This window comes from Cupressus sempervirens, chromosome 2 (assembly GCF_028749045.1).
Source record: "Cupressus sempervirens isolate cs-2001-9-10 chromosome 2, ASM2874904v1, whole genome shotgun sequence".
NCBI classification, from domain to species: Eukaryota; Viridiplantae; Streptophyta; class Pinopsida; order Cupressales; family Cupressaceae; genus Cupressus; species Cupressus sempervirens.
The window spans coordinates 94857383-94877102 of record NC_143119.1 but is presented as its reverse complement, the minus strand read 5'-3'; the positions used below and the strand labels follow the sequence as shown (position 1 = coordinate 94877102).

Here is a 19720-nt window from a genome sequence, read left to right as displayed (position 1 = left end):
AAATGCATATGAGGTGGAGTTGCCAAATGGAATTCACATTTCTCCTATCTTCGACATTGCAGACTTAACAGAGTATCATGATGATGGTGCAAATGAGGGGTTGACGCTAGAGCCATGTCCAATTCCTACTTTTAAGAAGGAGGAGATACAAGAGATTTTGGATAGTCATGTGGGCAGGAGTACTAGAAATAGGAAGTATGAAGAGTACCTAGTTAAGTGGGAAGGATGACCAATAGAGGACTCAACTTGGATATCAATAGCTGAGGTTTCCCATTTGGGATTTTCTCTACCATTCATCAAGTGACAAGGTTGCTTTTCAATCTACCCTGGGTGTCTAATGCAGGAGCATCTAGAGGTATAAGGGCAATCCTGTGTCACCCAAAAAAAATATACCTAGACATAGTTTATGTTCCATTTGTTTTCATTTTTGGATACCCATTTGGGTCAAATAAAGGTTCCAACTCTCACAATTCCACTATTAGTGTTTTGGGTTAGAGTTTTTAAGCACCTTGGGATACATGTAAATGCCAAAAAAAATAGGACTATGTAATTGAGCCATAATTATGGTGAGTTAGAAGGTGTAAATTTGAGAGATGATTATAATTGTAATTTATAACATTCCATAAAAAGAATCAGGTCAAAATGCCCCACGGTTTGGAAGTTATTGTAGTTTTTTAGTTTCTGGAGACCTCCTAAGAATGCTTCAAAGTCAAGTTAGAGGCATTAAATGACCTCGTACAAGTTTTAAAAATGGGGAATGAGTAAAGCTGGTCCATGGGGCTATAGAGCACTCCAAGAGCTTTCTAGAAATGTAAATAGTTTGTCAATTGGAGCTATGGTTCAAAAGTTATGCCTCTCGAAAGTTTGGCTACCGTTTCTAGATTCTTCTAATTTTGTGCCGACTTCTAATGCAACTTTTGGAGCCTTCTATTTTGGCAGTGGATGCCAACTGGCACTTTCTAGAATGTATTCCTAATCCTTAAACCTTTGGGGTCTATTTAAGAACGTTTCTAGCATTGTAAAAGGCAGTTCGGAGTGGAGTTTGAGAGGAGGTACTAGACGGAGAAATTATCTCCAGATTTATACTATTTTAAGCCCAAAGGGCATGTTTTGGAGTCTATTTTTCTCTATACTAAGTGTATTAGCATATTTTCATAGTTAATAAAGTTTCCCTTTCCTTTTGTGTCCATTCTGTTCTTGGGCCTAACTCCATCACTAGCATACATCTCCATTATCACAATCTAATAATCAATATACATGATTAGAAACGAATGAGTTGAATCTTGTTGAATCGACTAAAAACCTTCGTACTACTCACATATTGAGTCAAAATGACATATCAAGAGGTCAACCACTTTTGAAAGAACCAAATATAGGCATTTGAGCAAACACATTGCCCATGCCAGCTTCAGTTGAAAGGATACCTATGGTAAGGTTTGACATTCCAAATGCTTATGATTCTAAGAGAATCAAACAACATCTTGTTTTAGGTCCATTAACAAGCAAGTTGTGGTCTAATCGATTAAGTATACGTAGTAGTGGCCCATCAAAATCTAAGCATATAGATTCTTCATTCAAAACCAGCCCTATCTTTCATTTTTCAATATTCATCATGGTGGTCCATCAAAATTCTCTCCCAATGTCTCACCTCCTAATCTATCTCCACCCCACAAAACCACACTATATGAGCTTCTCAAGCCACTTATTGATTTATAGAAGCCCTTAAAGTCTTCTAACATATATAATATAACTCATTCAACACCTTTTTTGGGTAATAAGAGTCAGGAGAATTCAATCGTACAAAATCTTGGATCAACAATTGCAAAGTGTGCATCTCCATTGCCTCCACTTCCTCCTGGTCTTGCTACTAATAGGCTGTCTATACCACCTAGTGGTCCAAAGGGTCAATTTTTGTAGCTACCAAAGAGTATAGAAGTCTCAAAAACTATACAACTCCTTGAGGAAGCTCCTTCACCACCTTTGACACCCATCCCCTTTCCTAGCACTAGAGCAAAACAATCAAGTGCAAATATTTTTGGCATATCTGGAGAATCATCAGAAGTGAGTATGCTTTACAAGAATATATATTCAGTTTTCTTTTTCCTTGAAAGTTTCCTATTAAATCATATAAATCATAGTGTGTGACCATGCCTTTATAATCTTTTAGATCTCAGAGTATTATGTAAATGGTGAAGTATATTGTTTACATGTAAGTATTCATACCAAGATTGAAGAAGTATGATATAATAGGATTTTGTGTCTAATGTTCATGATATCATTGAATCTCAAAAAATCAACCCTTAAGAATTTTAATCATAAGCACTCTGATAATTCAAGTCTGAGTTTAAGTATGAGTATTTGGTTACTTTGAAGAGGCAAATATGATTCTGCAAATATGATTATCACCATCTCTGATTATTGTCCATCGTGTTTATGTGATGATCTTTTTGTGATGCTATCTCTATTTGAGTCTAGATGCACGTGCATTTCTTTATCTTGATAATTGTGGATCAATATGACCCTTCTTGGCTGTGAAAAGGCTCCTTAAGGGCTTTATTATGGTGTGTAAATATGAATAGATGTGATTGATGTCCTTAAGAAGTAATTTAGTCTTCTTTAATATTTTTTGAGGAGGCATGATGGTAGAAGTTACACCAAACAATTTTGTCTGAAGTAACAAATCACACTTCTTCATGTAACTTAATCAAACTTGCTAATTTGGTCAACTAATTATATTTCCTTTAGTGGCAATCATGGATGCTTTCCTTAATATATGAACTATTGTTAATTGTTATAAATAAATCATAGCTATGGATTGTCTTTGCTCCTTATACAATATTGCCATTATTATCATATTCATTATGTATATCATCTTGATAATTTGGTTGGCCACTTTTATCATTCTACTCAATCCATCCAAGTGTAGACTATTGATTCCTCAATTGTCCAATGATCAATGATCTATTGTCATGCATATTTACCTTTCATATAACTTGTTATGCATAGTTGCCAAATTTACCTTTCATATTACTTGTTGTGCATAGTAACCAAATTTACCTTTCATATTACTTGTTGTGCATAGTAACTAAATTTTCTTACACTATTTAATATCTATCCTGATGATGGATCACGTAGTGTGATTTGAAATGTTGATGGAAAAAATGTTACACAATCTAATCTAGAAACCTAGCATAACTATCATGGATTGTGGAAATCTAATCATATTAATATTTACTAAATGTTTCTCATCCCATAACTTCTATATTTCTAGTTCACGTGTTGTTGAATTGCTCTAATGGTGAAGCTTGTTTGAGGTAAGTTAACTGTATGCTTGTACAATGTCGACCTCGTCGAGATTAGAAACCTTATATTAATTGGTGGCTTTGACCCCAAAAAATTTGGCTACATATGCATCACTCACATAATTGATAGTGCCCTGTGCATAAATGTCCAATTATTCCATGTTGTATCAAGAAATTGTTTCTTATCCAAGCCATTTAATTTTCAACCTTTTAAATCTCAGCAAAGATAAAGTTGGAGTAGGATAATTTTTCTTCTCAAAGGTGTTCTCTAATTATAGAGCATCCATTCCATTATCAACCAAAAAAAAAAATTTGACCAAACATTGGTGGAAATTTTGACCAATTCTTGATAGTTTTCTACCAAGAATTGGTCAAAATTTCCACCAATTATATTAAAAAATTTGACCAAACATTGGTGGAAATTTTGACCAATTCTTGATAGTTTTCTACCAAGACTTGGTCAAAACTTCCACCAATTATTAAAAAAATTTGACTAAACATTGGTGGAAATTTTGACCAATTCTTGATAGTTTTCTACCAAGAATTGGTCAAAATTTCCACCAATTCTAAAAAAAATCAACCCAACATTGGTGGAAATTTCGACCAACAATGACAAATCAAAGCTAGCAAAAATTTAAATTTTTCAATAAATGTATTGATCAAAATTTTGACCAACTTGCAGGTTGGTCAAAATTTTGATGACAAAATTCACCATGAACTGCTTGGTCAAAATTCATCGAAAAGTAAGTTAAAATTTGAGATATTATATGTTGAGTCATAAAACCAAGCTCATTGCATATATAGATCCATTGAAGTACTTATTGAGTAAAGCAACATTAACTAGAAGACTCACAAAATGGGTCATGATTTTAAATGAGTTTGATATTAAATATGTGGACCATAAAGCAATAAAGGGACAAGTTATTACAGACCAACTAGTAGAAGCTCATTTACTAGATCATCAACCCATTATGTCTAACTTTCTTGATGAGTTAGTTTTTAACATAGAGGCATCAATACCAGTTTGGCAACTACATTTTGATGGATCATATACAAACCACAGTGCAAGAGTGGGAATTGTTTTCATCACTCCCCAAGAGGACACAATTCGTAAGCCTTTTTAACTAAATTTCCCATGTACCAACAATATAGCTAGATATGAAGCTCTAGTCATAGGACTAAAAATGGATATACAATGGAGAATAAAGAATTTAAAAGTTTATGACGATTCACAGTTGGTCATTAGTCAAGTCAATAATGACAACATGACAAAGGATGAAAAATTGATCACATATAGAGAATTGTTAGAACAAATGTGTGCTTCCTTTCACTTTATTATTTTATAACAAGTCCCAAGGCTTCAAAATAAAGTTCCAGATGCAATGACTACCATAGCATCCTTGATTGACATACTAGGTAATGAAACCAAATTCCAATTTTGGGTAGAACAACTCATGATCCCAACACATGAGGAATCCATAATAGAATTAGCATGTGTCCTTGTCAGTCTAGAGTCTCCTTGGTACAAAGATATTTATGCTTACCTCCAAGACAATTGCATTCCTCCTAATTTATCTAGAAACCAAAAGAAGTCCTTAATCCTACAAGCCTCTAGGTATACCCTTCTCACGAATACTCTATATAGAAAAGGTCTAGATGGTATGCTCCTTAGATGTCTTACTTCCATAAAATCTAGGAAAGCCTTGTATGAGGTACATGAAGGTTTTTGCAAGGCCCACTCATGTGGTAATAGCTTAGCAAAGAAAATCCTAAGGGTAGGATACTATTGGCCAAATTTGGAGACAGATGCATATGAGTATGTACAAATATGTCGACAATGTCAAAGACGTGGAAATCTTATCCATACACCTACTTAAGAGCTTCAGCCCCTTACTACACCATGGCCTTTTTCAATGTGTATATTTGACCTTGTAGGCAAGATTACACCCACTTCCTCTAACAGTCATAAGTACATAATCACAACAACCTAATAGCTTACAAAGTGGGTGGAGGCCATTCCCTTGACACGTATCACATGCAAGAAGATATCCATGTTTATTCTCAATTATATCATATGTCATTATGAAATTCCACACAACATACTTACTGACAATGAATCATCATTCCAAAACAAAGATATTTTAGATCTTTGTGAGAAGTTCAAAATCACACAAAACTTCTCATCATTTTATTGCCCTCAAGGAAATGGCCAAGTTGAGGCTACAAATGTAGTGTTTGCCCCTAGTTTGCATTTTACTATCATTGCCAAATGCTTTTAGGCCAATTTTATGTTGATTATATTAGTAACATTATTTTGAGATTATTAGATATTATTTCAAATTCAGTTGATCATATGATGAGATTACTTGATACTTCTTACTTCATGTATTTATGATGATTATTATAGTGTTTGTAGTTATTGATGATGATTAGTTAAATGATTTATTATCATATGTGTTTTCTTATGGATACTTACCCCATACTTGCATGTGTATGGTGTGTGTGTTTGTTTTCTTTATGTATGGCATTTCTGATGTTGTTTAAAAAGGGAGTTGTAGTCACCTGCTAGTCGAGATCTACGCGATGCACCACTTCCTACCATTGCCTATTTAGCTTAGTATATATTGTGCTTGTACATGCATGGATTTTATACAGGTTGCAAATACTAGGTATCAGCTTCCCTGAATTGCCAGGATGAGCGTACCCTATCAAATTATCTCAATGGTAAGAGAGCACAAATAAATTCTCAAGTCCAAATCCCAACCCTTTAAGCCATTTGTCCTAATTGACAATTAGGACAAGTATCTAAGTCGAGTACCCTACGAATACATTGGATGACATAATTCATGATATTAACCCCTTAGTTTGATTTTGTATGTGTTTTGCTATGATGGGTTTTCGTATTTTACTTTGAGTCTTTGGTGTATTTTCTATTAATTAAGTCTAATTAAAATGATTTAATTAATGATTTAATTTAATGGAAAATTATTATGATATTTTAATATTTAATTTTATTTAATTAATTGGGAAATTAATGAAATAAAAAAGAATTAAATTTGAAGATTAAAGTTATAAGTTTAAATTTGGAACGTGATAATATTTATTTAATTTAATAATAATAAATTTAGAGTTCTTTTTAAATAAATGCTAAATAATAATATTATTTAAGTTAATAAATATTTTAGCAATTAAGTTTCAAAAATAAATTTAAAAATGGAAAAGATATTAAAATTATTAAAAGATTCTAGATCGCATGATGCATGCATGTGATTAAAATATATTAAGATAAAAACAAGTGGATTTAATAAAGTGAGTGCATGAGATTTAAAATTAATAAATTAATTTAAAAAGAGCCAAGTGAATATTAAATAAATTAATGTGTATTATTTTAATATTTATTCACATAAGAGTATGCAAACTCTTATGAGATGTCATGTTGACAACACAGGAGTTTGCACTCTAATTATGCACATGTTGTCTACATTGAGGAGTTAGGGCATTATTTGAGCACATGGTGTCTACAACATTCTAGACACCTAATCATGTTTATCTTCTTATCGTGGAAGATATGTGCTTAGTTTTCATGTTTATCTTCTAGTTCTTTCTAAACACATTCTAGATGCATCTTAGAGGCCTTTATATACAAGCTCTCTTAGTGTGTATAGACAAGCTCGTATGCTTCTACAAGCACTCCTAGTCACTTGGGGGGGTGGGGGGTCATGGGGGGGGGGGTTTGGTTCTTGGAGGAATTGTGAATGTTGGAGAAGGAAGGAATTTTCAGAAAGGAGAAGGTTATAAGAGGAGGAGCTTCTCTACAAAGGCGTAGCAAATTAGCATCAGTGTCCAGGTAGGCACTCGTGATTATTTGGCATATTTTATTACGCACTTTCTCTTCCTGTCTTCATCATGTCTGTTATGTGTTTCTAAATAATTCTCTATGAATGAATCTTCAATTTTGTAATTTGGAATTTGGGCATGCATATTGTTTCATCCAATTATGGGAATTAAAAAATATTATTGCAATCTTTCCTTAGTAGAATCAAAATTTGGAAATTGATTTGGGTTTGGGTTCGAATTAAAATAGAATTTTATTGTTATGCATTAGTTTTATATGATTTATTAACTAATCTAATTTAATTTAATTTAATTAAGATTAGTTAATAGTAGAAGAAGTGTAATTAATTATTAGTCAATTTAAGTAAATGGATTTTTAAATGAGGGCAAATTAAAAGAAAAGAGATATTAATAAGTGTTTAGTGGAATTAAATAATTGAATTATTAATGATATTAATTTTACTTAAAATCAATGAAGATTATTTTAAATAAATGATTGTCCTTGAAATGTTTTAAGGAAATTGTAAACTAATTATTTGAAAGTTGATAAGTATTATTCTTATGATTTGAATAATGGGAGATGCTCTTGGAATTAAGGGAGTTTCATTTAATTATTAGTAACATTGATTTTAGTAAAATAATGCAATGATTTTATTAGAAGTTAATGGAAATTAGTTTAATGATTTAAATAAGTAAATTATTATCTTTTGACTATTTTAGAAAATTGTTTTAAAATAATGGAGGGATAATTCTATGTTTTATTCAAAAAGATAAATGGGTTGACTTGGAGAGTAAATGAAGAATCTTATACACTTGAAGTATACTTGAAACAAAAACTGAAACCTAATATTTGGCTTAACCGTGTGATTACGAAAGCAAACTAAAATATGTGTTTGTATCTTGTTCTTTATGCTATCTGTGTTTGGAGTTTAGGTGGTCCTAGAGTGTTGACCAGTTAGGATGTCTACCAGAGGCTTGGGAGTTATGCAAATGTGATGGCATGTTGATGTTTTTTGATCTCAATCTTTCTAATTTCAACCATGGTAATGTGATGATGTGCTCTATGAGATTTTTTTATTTACTAATTATTATTGCTTTCCAATCTTCTTGTGTGAAGCTAAGGTGTATGTATTTGAGGTACTTGACTTAACCATTTTTGAGCCTCGATCAGTTATAATTGGTTTACTTTCCAATCACCTTGATGGGACTGAAGTGTTTGTTTTGATCTTGATGATGTCATGTTGTGACATGTTTTGGCTTGACCATTTTTGAGTCTTCGATCAGTATTACTTTTAGATACTTTTTGGTTGCTCATTGAGAACCGATGGTATTATGATTATCATTGGATGCTTTTTAGTTACTCATGGAGAACTGATGTGATTATTGTGGATTATCTTTTGATGCTTTTCAGTCGCTTGTATAGGATTGAGGTGATTGTTCTATGATTTTTTGATTTGTAATTTCACGAGTGTCAAGAAGTGGCTTGCAATGGGGGCTGGGGCCCTAAGTGGCTGCTAGGGTAACTCATTGTAAGTTTTTTAATAAGTGAAAATATTTACACTAAATGGGGATTAAAATGAACCTAATAAGATAATTGTATGTTCTTTCCCATGCCTTGAGTGCTAGTACAGACTAGGATGAGAGTAGAGAGAATGCTTGGTTGTGACCTTGCATTCCATAGTATGATTCGTCTGTAAGAGAGGATACTAGTGGCCGCATAGGGATCACTAGGGGGCTGGGGTCTATTGAGAGACTACCAAGGTAACTCTAGCGTGATTCGTGCAATGACACTTTCTCACTTACATAGGAGGTTTCCTACATGTCATTATTGTGCCTCTGGGTATAGGTATCGACCCTTTATGTTGGAACCTTTGAGTTAGTATACTTTTATGATTCCTGGACTTAGAGAGTACTTGTGCTACATAATTTGATATCTTGTTTAGGACTTGAGACTATCTCCTCAACATGGTGGCAGTGGGCCATTTAGGTTCCACATGGTCGGGTGGTAGTGCTTTTTCACTTTTATCATTTGAGATCTATCTGTAGTCACCGTGACTGGAACATCCTTTGTTGGTATTTATCTTCATTCAGTTCTTGGATCTTATGATGGATGTTATTTACTGGTATGTTTCCTTATATTGATGATTAGCATGTGATAGATGATGTTATCTATTTTGTAGGATCATCTTATCCTTTATTCTTGCATGTTAGATTTCTTTATGCATATGATGTAGCATGTTTTAGGAGTGACATCCCTATTACTATAGTACCGATGATCTCTTTGGTGACTTGGAATGTTATGCGTGAAGGGATGGCTAGGGCCAATGATGGTCTAATGATGCTATTGACGATTGGGAGGAACCGCGCACTTAGTTAGTTATGTTTTATGATGGATGGTTAACTTTTAGGATGGTTGTTATATCTTTATTGATGGATGGATGTATCATGTATGTTAATAGTTTCATTTATTTTATTACACTTGTATCATGGATTCAATGAGGATAATGTATCTTTATTTTTACATATGTATATTCTTTTAAGCCTTTCATACCCTGTGACATGTATAGTGGATGATTGAGCATTCCAAATTTCATTTGCCAAGAGGCATTCAGAACAAATGTATATTATGGACTGTGGACCTTTAATTATTCTTTCATGTGGATGTGGTAGTTGTTAGACTTAGTATTAATTAGATTAAATGTAATTCGACATCATGGGGTCCTTAAGGAATGTAACCTGTTATGTATGCTTACAACTTGATTGTATGTTATTGCTACCGCTACTATGTGTTTAATATGAATGGTTTATCTTTCATGATTTAAAAGAAAAAAAAAATTGGCAAACTTAGTAAAACTTTAGGTTAATTCTTTTGGATCCCTTGGCAGGGCGTTACAACAAACAAAACAATTTTGAAAATATTAAATAAAGTTGTTGATGAAACTAGTTGATATTGGCATTTGCAGCTTAGTCCTACACTATGGACATATAGAACTAGTATACAGACTCCTACATGAGCTACACCCTTTTCTCTTGTATATGAAATAGAATCAGTTCTACCTCTTGAAGTTCATGAGCTTCCCTCACTTAGGATTTCCCTAAAGAAATTTGTTTCAAATGAAGATTATAGGATATCCAGATTATCAAAACTTGAGTTTCTAGATGAGAAGCATTAAAAGGCACTAAACCACTTGCAAGGCTATCAAAATTGCCTTCATATAAGTTACAACAAGAGAGTCAGAACAAGAACATTTGAGGTAGGTGACTTAGTTATAAAACAAAATAATATAAATCTTGTAGATCAAGAGAATCCAGGAAAATTTGAAGCCAATTGGTTAGGACCCTATGTCATTAGTGGATCTGTAGGAAATGGAGCTTTTCATCTAGTTACTCAAGAGGGAGACCAACTCCTTGGATATATCAACAATAGGCACCTCAATAAATTCTATACCTAATATTCCAAGGTCAAGTGTATGTATCTTTAAAGATCTTGAAAAAATAAAAATAAAAGGACAAAAGAGTAAAGAGAAATAAAGTCACCCTTTGGTGAAAACCTAGTAAACAAGCGCTGAGTGTTGAAGTCCTACTCTACCATCAATGAACCTAAATGATCAAGCTTTTACCCATTGGACAATGCTACCACACATGCTAAATCAAGAACTAATGAGCATAAATTTCTTGAGCCTTCACAATTATCGATGACTTGAATTGGTTCACCAGACTAGGGGCTATCTTCTGAAAAATGTTCTAAAAAAAAATCTTCAAAAAATGTCTTGAAAAAATCTTCAAAAACATTCAAAATATGTCCTTAAAAATGTTCAATAATATTCAAAAAATGTCCTAGAAAAATCTTCAAAACATTCAAAAAATGTCCTGAAAAAATCTTCACAAACATTTAAAAAAATGTCCTAAAAAAATCTTTAAAAACACTTGAAAATGTCCTGAAAAAATCTACAAAAACATTCAAAAAAATATCCTAAAAAAAAATCTTCAAAAACATTAAAAAAACTACCATGAAAAATTTGATCAAAAACATCATATACAATCCTTAAAAAAATCCAAAAAAATCAAATTTTTTGAAATAAAATTTCTCTGCATCATGAAAAGAAACAAAATGCGACGATCAATAAAATCAACATCAAAACAATCCAATTAATAATTAGTAAGGTTGTTGACAAAGTCCTCTGTGTTAGTTCATTATTGATTTATCTTTTATTATTATGCTCCTCAAGGATACCACTGTGTGGTGAGAGGGGTCATGATGGTTCATCATCTCTTTTTCTTTTTTTTCTTTTTCTGGAGTGTTCTAATAAATTTTTGGGGTAGGGATGATGCAGGGTGCGTGTGATAAGAACTATCACACATCTGGAAGCCGCATACACCCATGATCTGAGACAACCTAGAATGATATTGAAACATTCCTTGTTTATTTTTTGCTTGTTAATTAGAGATAGTAGCGATATCTAGATGGTTAATATCTAGGTGCACTTATATCTCTTTCTTTTCAATAAAGCACAATGATGAAAACTTGTAGAAAAATATCTAGCAATGACTCAATACAACATCTCACTTGATAGAACAAGATCAATTCTCCTAAATTATTCTTCTAGTTCATACATGTTTCTCACTAAAATTCCTATTATCAATCAAATCAGTCAATCCATCAATTTGTCAACAAAATCCAAATCTTTCTATAAATCAATCAATGGTCATATTTCTTATACGAGATATATCTTTCCTGATACTAGACATTTTTGCTTGTCTTATACAGGATGTATCTTCCCTAAAACCAGACATTATCACTGGTCTTATACAGGATGAGTCCTTCTTGAAACCAGACATAAATTTAATTAAGAAATCTCTATCAATCAAACAATCATCATTATCTAACTAAATCTTCACTTCTTACTAACTATTCTTCTCTTTCATCATTTCACCTAACATTTATCATCTTCTATCAAGAGATTATTCATACCTTTCTTGAACAAAAAATCTCTTAAGGGGACATATAGTCCTTTTGTTATCACTAGGGTAAGCTGGGGCAAAACCTAAGATGAAATTCTTTGATACAATGCTCATAATCACATTATATCAAATAGGGGCAAATGTAGACACCCAAAAATGGATAGACTTGTGAGTTAAAATTTAATGCACTAATTATTCTTCTATTAATTAAGGATTCTTAAATTGTTAATTAATCATCTTATTTCCTCTATAATCAAATCTTTGCATCATTGAATCATTCCCTAATTTTAATTAAATAGTTAAGTTTATTTAATTATTTAACCTTTAATTAATTGATCATTATCAGTTAATTAAATTCAATTTCCCACAATTTAAATAATAATTATTGATTATTTAAATGAACTAATTTACTCCTCTTTATTAAATTAAATTTTAAATTTAATTTAATTTCATCTTCATTCCACGTCAATTTCAATTTCGATCAATGTCCATTTAATTTCAACTAATTTCACCTTTCAAATTTAATTAATTTTTTAATTCAATTAAATCTTCTAAAATCTAAAAAATCAATTTTATGAGGAAATATAAAATTTAGAAATTAGAAAATCTTCATAAACTAAAAAATCACTTTTTCTAAAAAATCCAAAATCATAAATGATTTTAATGTTTCCATTTTCAATTTTTGGAAACTTTATCTCTGAAAAAATTGAAAATATCTCAAATTTTATCCTCTATCTTTTTTAGTTTAAAATTGGAAACTTTCCAATTATTTCCCCATTCTCTTTCATCCTTGTCTATTGATCATGATTTTTCGAAATCGATCTCAACCATTTATGGATTTCTAGAAAATCAATATAAACAACCCTCTTATCTCACAATTTGATCACTCACTTTCATATTGAACCTCTCTCAATTTTTTATCATTTAAATCAATATCTTTTATAATTTTGCGGAGTTTGGAGTTGAGGTGTTGCTCGATTTATAGCTAATTGTAATCCGTCATGCGAATGAAGAGAAGCAACATAATCTTGAAGCAATCTTTCAGTTTGCATGTTTGATGATTTGTTGATTTTTGATTGATTATGCTTCTTATTTTATTGCTTTTAGGGTTGAATTAATCGATTAGTTTATCATTTTGAATAAATTGGTGCTACTAACTAGCTTCTCTGAGTCTTGCATATTTCTGCTATGACATCTACATGTTGGATACATGATGATTTGGGTCAATTGGACTCATAATCAACAAATCTTGTCTCCTCATTTTTCTTGTCTCCAAACCTTTCTCTTTATCTAAAATTTTAAAAATATATGTTGCGGTCGATTTCATTAGAGCCTTATCACTTTCATGAGTTAGCAGTCAAGCCTAATGCTTCAACCATGTAATATTCAAGGGCCAACTCTTTTGTAGCCTTGTCTAGTGTAGGGGGTTAATAGTTGGACTTTCCATCACCCTTGTTATCAGTAGTAACATAGTGTATATCCAAATGTTCCTCTGGCTTGACTCTCCTATATTAAATGCCCTTGAACCAAATGAGAGGTATGTTTTAAAATCACTTTTTAGGTTCTCGTTCTTGGTTAGATCGACATTTTCATCACAATGGGAGTAGATAATGTTAATATGATTCAATTCAAAATGAGCATTTTTAACTCTTTCAATTCTCCTACATGTACGAAAGATGGCACTTGTTTTGGAGGATGAGAAGAATCATTTTGTAATGGAGAAGATGTATCATGTTGTTGTTCCTCCTTTTGAGAAGAGGTAGTTTTCTTTTTTTAGGAGATGGGGTTTTATATCTCTAAGGAGATGGAGTTTATTGGGGTTTATATAAATAATAAATAATATTAAGATAATGTAAAAATAAAGAATAAGAAAACCAATAATATAAATATTTAATGTGGTTCAATAGGTGTGAGATACGTCTACTAGAGAAATGGTCATCCACTTATTTTATTATATGGCAAAGAAAAAATTACAATGTAATAATTTCTCATTGCATCGACACTTATTTATAGGCCTTTTAGGTAGTTACTAATGTTGATTAACAAATTAACCCTAAAAATGCTTGATAGGTTAACCTAGGGAAATGCTTAACAAGTTAACCCAATGAATTGTTAAGAGTGTATAGTATAGCATGATCAATCACCACATACAAATACAATTTTTTTCTTTTTGACCCATTCTTCTTCAGCTCCTCCTCCTCCTTCCATTTTGACTTTTTTATTTATTTCTTCTTCTTTAATTATCCCTTTGTATACTAGCCTCTTCTCTTCTATATCTATGATGTAGGAGCATCCTGGGTGTAAGGGAAATCTTTCATCACTGAAAAAAATTATTTATATTTCCAGTTTTGTGTTTTCAATAAGGGTTATTCTTGTGCAAAGTTGTTATTTGTGGTAGCTTTATAATTTTAGTAAGTTGGCCTTATGTTCTCATATTATTCTAATCTCATATGTGAAGGTTAATCTTAGACATATCAGCTTGCCAAATGAGTTTTATTGCCATATCATATGTAATGGTGCAAATTTCGTGTATGAATTTTGACTATTTAAACTCCAGGTCCAATGATGAATGCCTAAATGGATCCAAATTGAGGTCAAAAATTGGCTAATGGATGCTTTCACAATCAACCACAATAGAAATTTACCTGAGGATTCTAGAATGGGGTTATAATAGCCCAACAGGTCAACAGTTTGCTAGTTATGGTCTCCAGAAGTGGGCTATCCAAAAATGTAACATTGCTACCTTCATTATTCATGTTAATGGGTTTGATATACATGAGATGCAATAAAAAAAGCTTGTTTTCAAATTCTTGAATTATTTTTCCCATGTGTCTTGGAAAACCTATGATGTACTGATAAGAGCGCATAGTCCAGAGGGTGCAACTTCAACTACATTCAAATATGAAAACTTACTTGTCACTTTTTCAAGGACTCCTTGTGTCCTCTTTATGCTTTTGGTCTTCTCCAATATTCTACTAGTTGCTAGCATTGTGATTTGATTGAATATGTCTATTTATGGGTCACCTGTGGGAATTAAAGATGCACTTCCTATCATATTTTCCAACAATAACTATATTTGGGTCTTCGAGGTGATATTGCTTGAAATTTCAAAGTTGGATGTCCTTACTGGTGTGACCGCTTGCATGCTTTGATTGTCTTCTCTCCCCATTTTAGTTTCCTCTCTCACTAATTTTTCATATTCCTTTTATGTTTTTTTCTCTATCTTTGGTTGTGTAGGTGATGCAGGAGCATCCAGAGGTATAAGGGCAATCCTGTGTCACCCAAAAAAAAATGTACTTAGACTTAGTTTTTGTTTCATGTGTTTTCATTTCTAGATACCCATTTGTGTCAAATAAAGGTTCCAACTCTCATAGTTCCACTATCAGTGTTCTAGGATAGAGTATTTGAACACCTTGGGATATGTGTAAATGTCAAAAAATAGGAGTATGTAATTGAGCCATCATTTTGGTGAACTAGGAGGTGTAAATTGGCCAGATGAATGTAATTGCAATTTAGAGCATTCCAAAAAAAGAATCAGGTCAAAAGGCCCCACGGTTTGAAAGTTATCGCAGTTTTTCAATTTTTGGAGACCTCCTAAGAATTCTTCAAAGTCAAGTTAGGGGCATTAAATGACCTTGAAAAGGGTCAAAAAATGGGGTACAAGTGAAGCTGGTCCATAGGGCTATAGAGCACTTTGAGAGCTTTCCAAAAATGTAAATGGTTCGTCAATCGGAGCTACGGTTCAAAAGTTATGCCTCCCGAAATTTTGGTTACCATTTTTGGATTCTTCTAGATTTGCACCAACTTCTAACATAGCTTCTGGAGCCTTCTACTTGGTCGGTGGATGCCTACTAGCACTTTCTAGAATGTACTCCTAGTCATTAACCCTCCGAGGTCTATTTAAGGACATTTTTGGCATTGTAAAAGGCAGTTCGGGGTGGAAATTGAGAGGAGGTACCAAAAGGAGAAATTATCTCCAGTTTTGTGCTATTGTAAGCCCTTAGGGCATGTTTTGAAGTCTATTTTCTCTGTACTGAATGTACTAGCTTATTTTCACAGTTAATACAATTTCTCTTTTCCTGTTGTGTCCATTTTGTGCTTGGGTTGTGTCCCCATCAAGTGGTATCAGAGCTAGTTTTCCTAAGTGTCTAGATAGAGCGCCGACTGTGAGGCAGTTTGCACCAGGACTGTGTGGTTGTGGGTTTGAGTTAAGAAGATGCCTCCACAAAGAGAGCATGGTGGAAGGGCCAAAGATGTTAATCCTAAGGAGGTTAGAGCCCTCCAAAGGCAGGTACAAGCATTGCAGGAGGAGCTCCGTAGAGGAACAAATGTTGCTGCAGGTGACGACAGTGAGGATGACAATGAAGAAGAAGAAATTGGACCAGAAGGGGAATTTGACGAGGAAGTTTTGAATCAAGAAGAGGAAAGGCTTTTTAGGGCCATTACTAAATTTGGGAAGATACCTACAATTGATGTGGGTGTATTTTCAGGAGATCTAAAACCAGATGAGTTGATCGATTGGATCAATGAACTGGAAGAACACTTTGAGTATGAGGATATCAGGGACCCAGATAGCATTAAGTTTGCAAAGGCCAAACTGAAAGGCCATGCCAAAATCTAGTGGGAAGAGGTTCAATTGGAAAGAAACAGAAGAGAAAAGGAGAAGATCACAAGGTGGGATCGCATGGTGGACAAATTAAAGAAGCAGTTCATTCCTGTGGACTACGAGCTTGATTTGTTTAAGAAGATGCATGGGCTAAAGCAAGCAGGAAGATCAGTCCAAGAATATACAGAGGAGTTTTATCAACTTTTGATTAGAGCAGGGCATGCAGAAGCAAATAAGGAGAAGGTTGCTCGTTATATCAGTGGGTTACGACCTAGCATCTAGGAGGAATTAAGTCTAGTAAGAATGACCAGCGTTGAAGAGGCATACCAGTTTGCCCTATGAGTTGAAGAGAATTTGAATAAGAGGTTTGAAGGGAGACAAAGATGGCATGGTCAAGGAGGAAGGGGAAGCGGTAGGTCATCTGGAGGTCGAAATGAAACCCAAAAGAAAAATGAAGATGTGGGTACTAGCAGGAACCAGAGGAATGAGGGTTTCAACTGCTCCCATGATCAATACTTTGGAAATCAGATAGGAAGAGGTAGAGGACATGGACAAGGAAGAGGAGGCTTTTATGATACCTATTTCCATTGCAATGAAAAAGTTCATCGTGCCTTTGAATGCTCTCAATGACAAGGAAGGATAGATAGGAGAGCTGAGGGTCAAGCTAGGGTTGCTCATGTGGATGAGGATGCACAGTCATCACATTGAGAGGATACAAAAAGAGGAGAGACCTTGGTAAATGAAAGGGTCTTATTAAGTGGTGAGATTGAACCAAGACAAAGGAGGAGTTTGTTTCATACCAGGTGCAAATGTGAGGAAAAATGTTGTGATGTGATCATTGATGGTGGTAGCACTGACAACTTGGTGTCAGATGAGATGGTCTCTAAGCTAAAGCTCAAGAGGGAGAAACATCCCTAGCCCTATCAAATTTCTTGGGTGAAAGATGATCATAAGGTCCTAGTAAGTGAACAATGTCTCGTGAAATTCAAAATTGGGAGTTACCATGATGAAGTTCTCTGTGATGTTATTCCAATGGATGTTTTCCATCTATTATTGGGTAGACCATGGCAGTTTGATAGACATGCAGTACATGATGGTCATACAAACACATACTCTCTAACAAAGGATGGAGTTCACCACAAACTGAAGCCCATGAAAAAGGAAGGTGAAAAGGTATGTAGCAGTGCTAGGATTTGTCTTATTGATGGAAGAAAGTTTTTAGATGGAATGAAACATCAGTGTATGTGCTATGCTTTGATTTCTAGGAAAGATAAAGAAGGTAGTAGTGAAATACCACTTGAAGTTTCAGATTTACTAGGTGAGTTTGGAGATATTATCTCTGATAATGTTCTAGAAGGATTGCCACCAGTAAGGCAAATCAGTCATCAGATAGATCTAATTCTAGGAGCTAGTTTGCCTAACAAGGCTGCTCATAGGATGACTCCTACTGAAATAGAGGAGCTAAATAGACAGGTTCAGGAGCTATTGAGGAAGGGCTTGATTCAGGAGAGCCTGAGTCCATGTGCAGTACCTACAGTATTAGCACCAAAGAAGGATGGAGAGTGGAGGATGTGTACAGACTCTCGATCTATTAATAGGATAACCATCAAATATCGATTTCCTTTGCCAAGAATGGATGATCTTATGGACTACTTGAGTGGAGCTCAGTACTTCACAAAGATAGATCTCAAGAGTGGTTATCACCAGATATGGATTCGAGAAGGAGATGAGTGGAAAATGGCCTTCAAGAAAGGTTATGGGAAGAGAAACTATTAATTAATTTGAAGAAGTGTATCTTTGCAAAAAGGGAGTTAGTCTATTTGGGGTTTTTTATATCACCTAAAGGTCTCAAAATGGATCCAAAGAAGGTAAAAGCCATCTTGGAATGGCCTACTCCAAGGTTTGCTCCTAAGGTAAGATCATTTCATGGTCTGGTTAGTTTTTACAAGAAGTTTATTAATAATTTTAGTGGCATATGTGCACCCCTAACTGACACAATAAGAGGGGATAGAAAAGAGTTCAAATGGACTGCAGCAGTTGCGAGAAGTTTTGAATTGCTGAAGAAGAAGGTGACAGAACAATCTGTGTTGGCACTTCCAAATTTTAGAAAGGTGTTCCAGGTGTATTGTGATGCTAGTGGCAACGCTATTGGGGCTATATTGAGCCAAGAAGATAAGCCTATTGCATATTTTAGTGAAAAATTGAATGATGCAAAGAAGAAGTATTCTATTTATGATCAAGAGTTCTATGCAATAGTTTAGGCCTTAAAGAAATGGAGGCATTATTTATTGCCAAAGGAATTTGTTTTTTATACTGATCACCAGGCATTAAAATACCTAAATAGCCAAGGTAAATTGAATCAGAGGCATATGAAGTGGGTAGAGTTCTTGCAGAGCTATACATTTGTGTTGAAACATAGAAGTGGAAAATCTAACAGGGTTGCAGATGCACTAAGCAGGAGATAGTTGTTGTTTACAGTAATGCAGGTTGAAGTAGTTGGGTTTGATGAACTCAAGAATCTATACCCTAAAGATCCTGATTTTGCTAAAGCGTGGAAAGCTTGTAAAGAGCCTGTTGTTGTAGATAGAACTAGGTGGTTAGACTATCTGATTCAAGATGGTATGTTATTCAAGGGCAGCCAATTGTGCATTCCAAGGAGTTCCATGAGGGAAAATCTAATTAAAGAGAAACACAGTGGAGGGATGGCAGGACATTTTGGTCAAGATAAGACCATTTCCATTCTTAGAGAACATTATTTTTGGCCTCAGATTTCACAAGATGTGAAGAAGTTTGTACAGAGTTGCCAAGTTTGTCAAGTTGCCAAGGGATTTAGCCACAATACTGGACTATATCAGCCATTTCCCGTTCCATCAAAGCCATGGGAGGACATAAGTATGGATTTTGTTCTTGGATTGTCGAGGACACCAAGGGGTAATGACTCAGTATTTGTGGTGGTTGATAGGTTCTCCAAAATGGCACATTTCATTCCATGCCACAAAATTCATGATGTTGTCCA

General features: G+C 33.9%; 1 pseudogene; it reads left to right on the top strand.

The window, feature by feature from the left end:
• Positions 1-12027, top strand: part of LOC149571195 (uncharacterized) — a 30384-nt pseudogene extending 18357 nt beyond the window's left edge.
• Positions 12028-19720: the final 7693 nt, after the last annotated feature.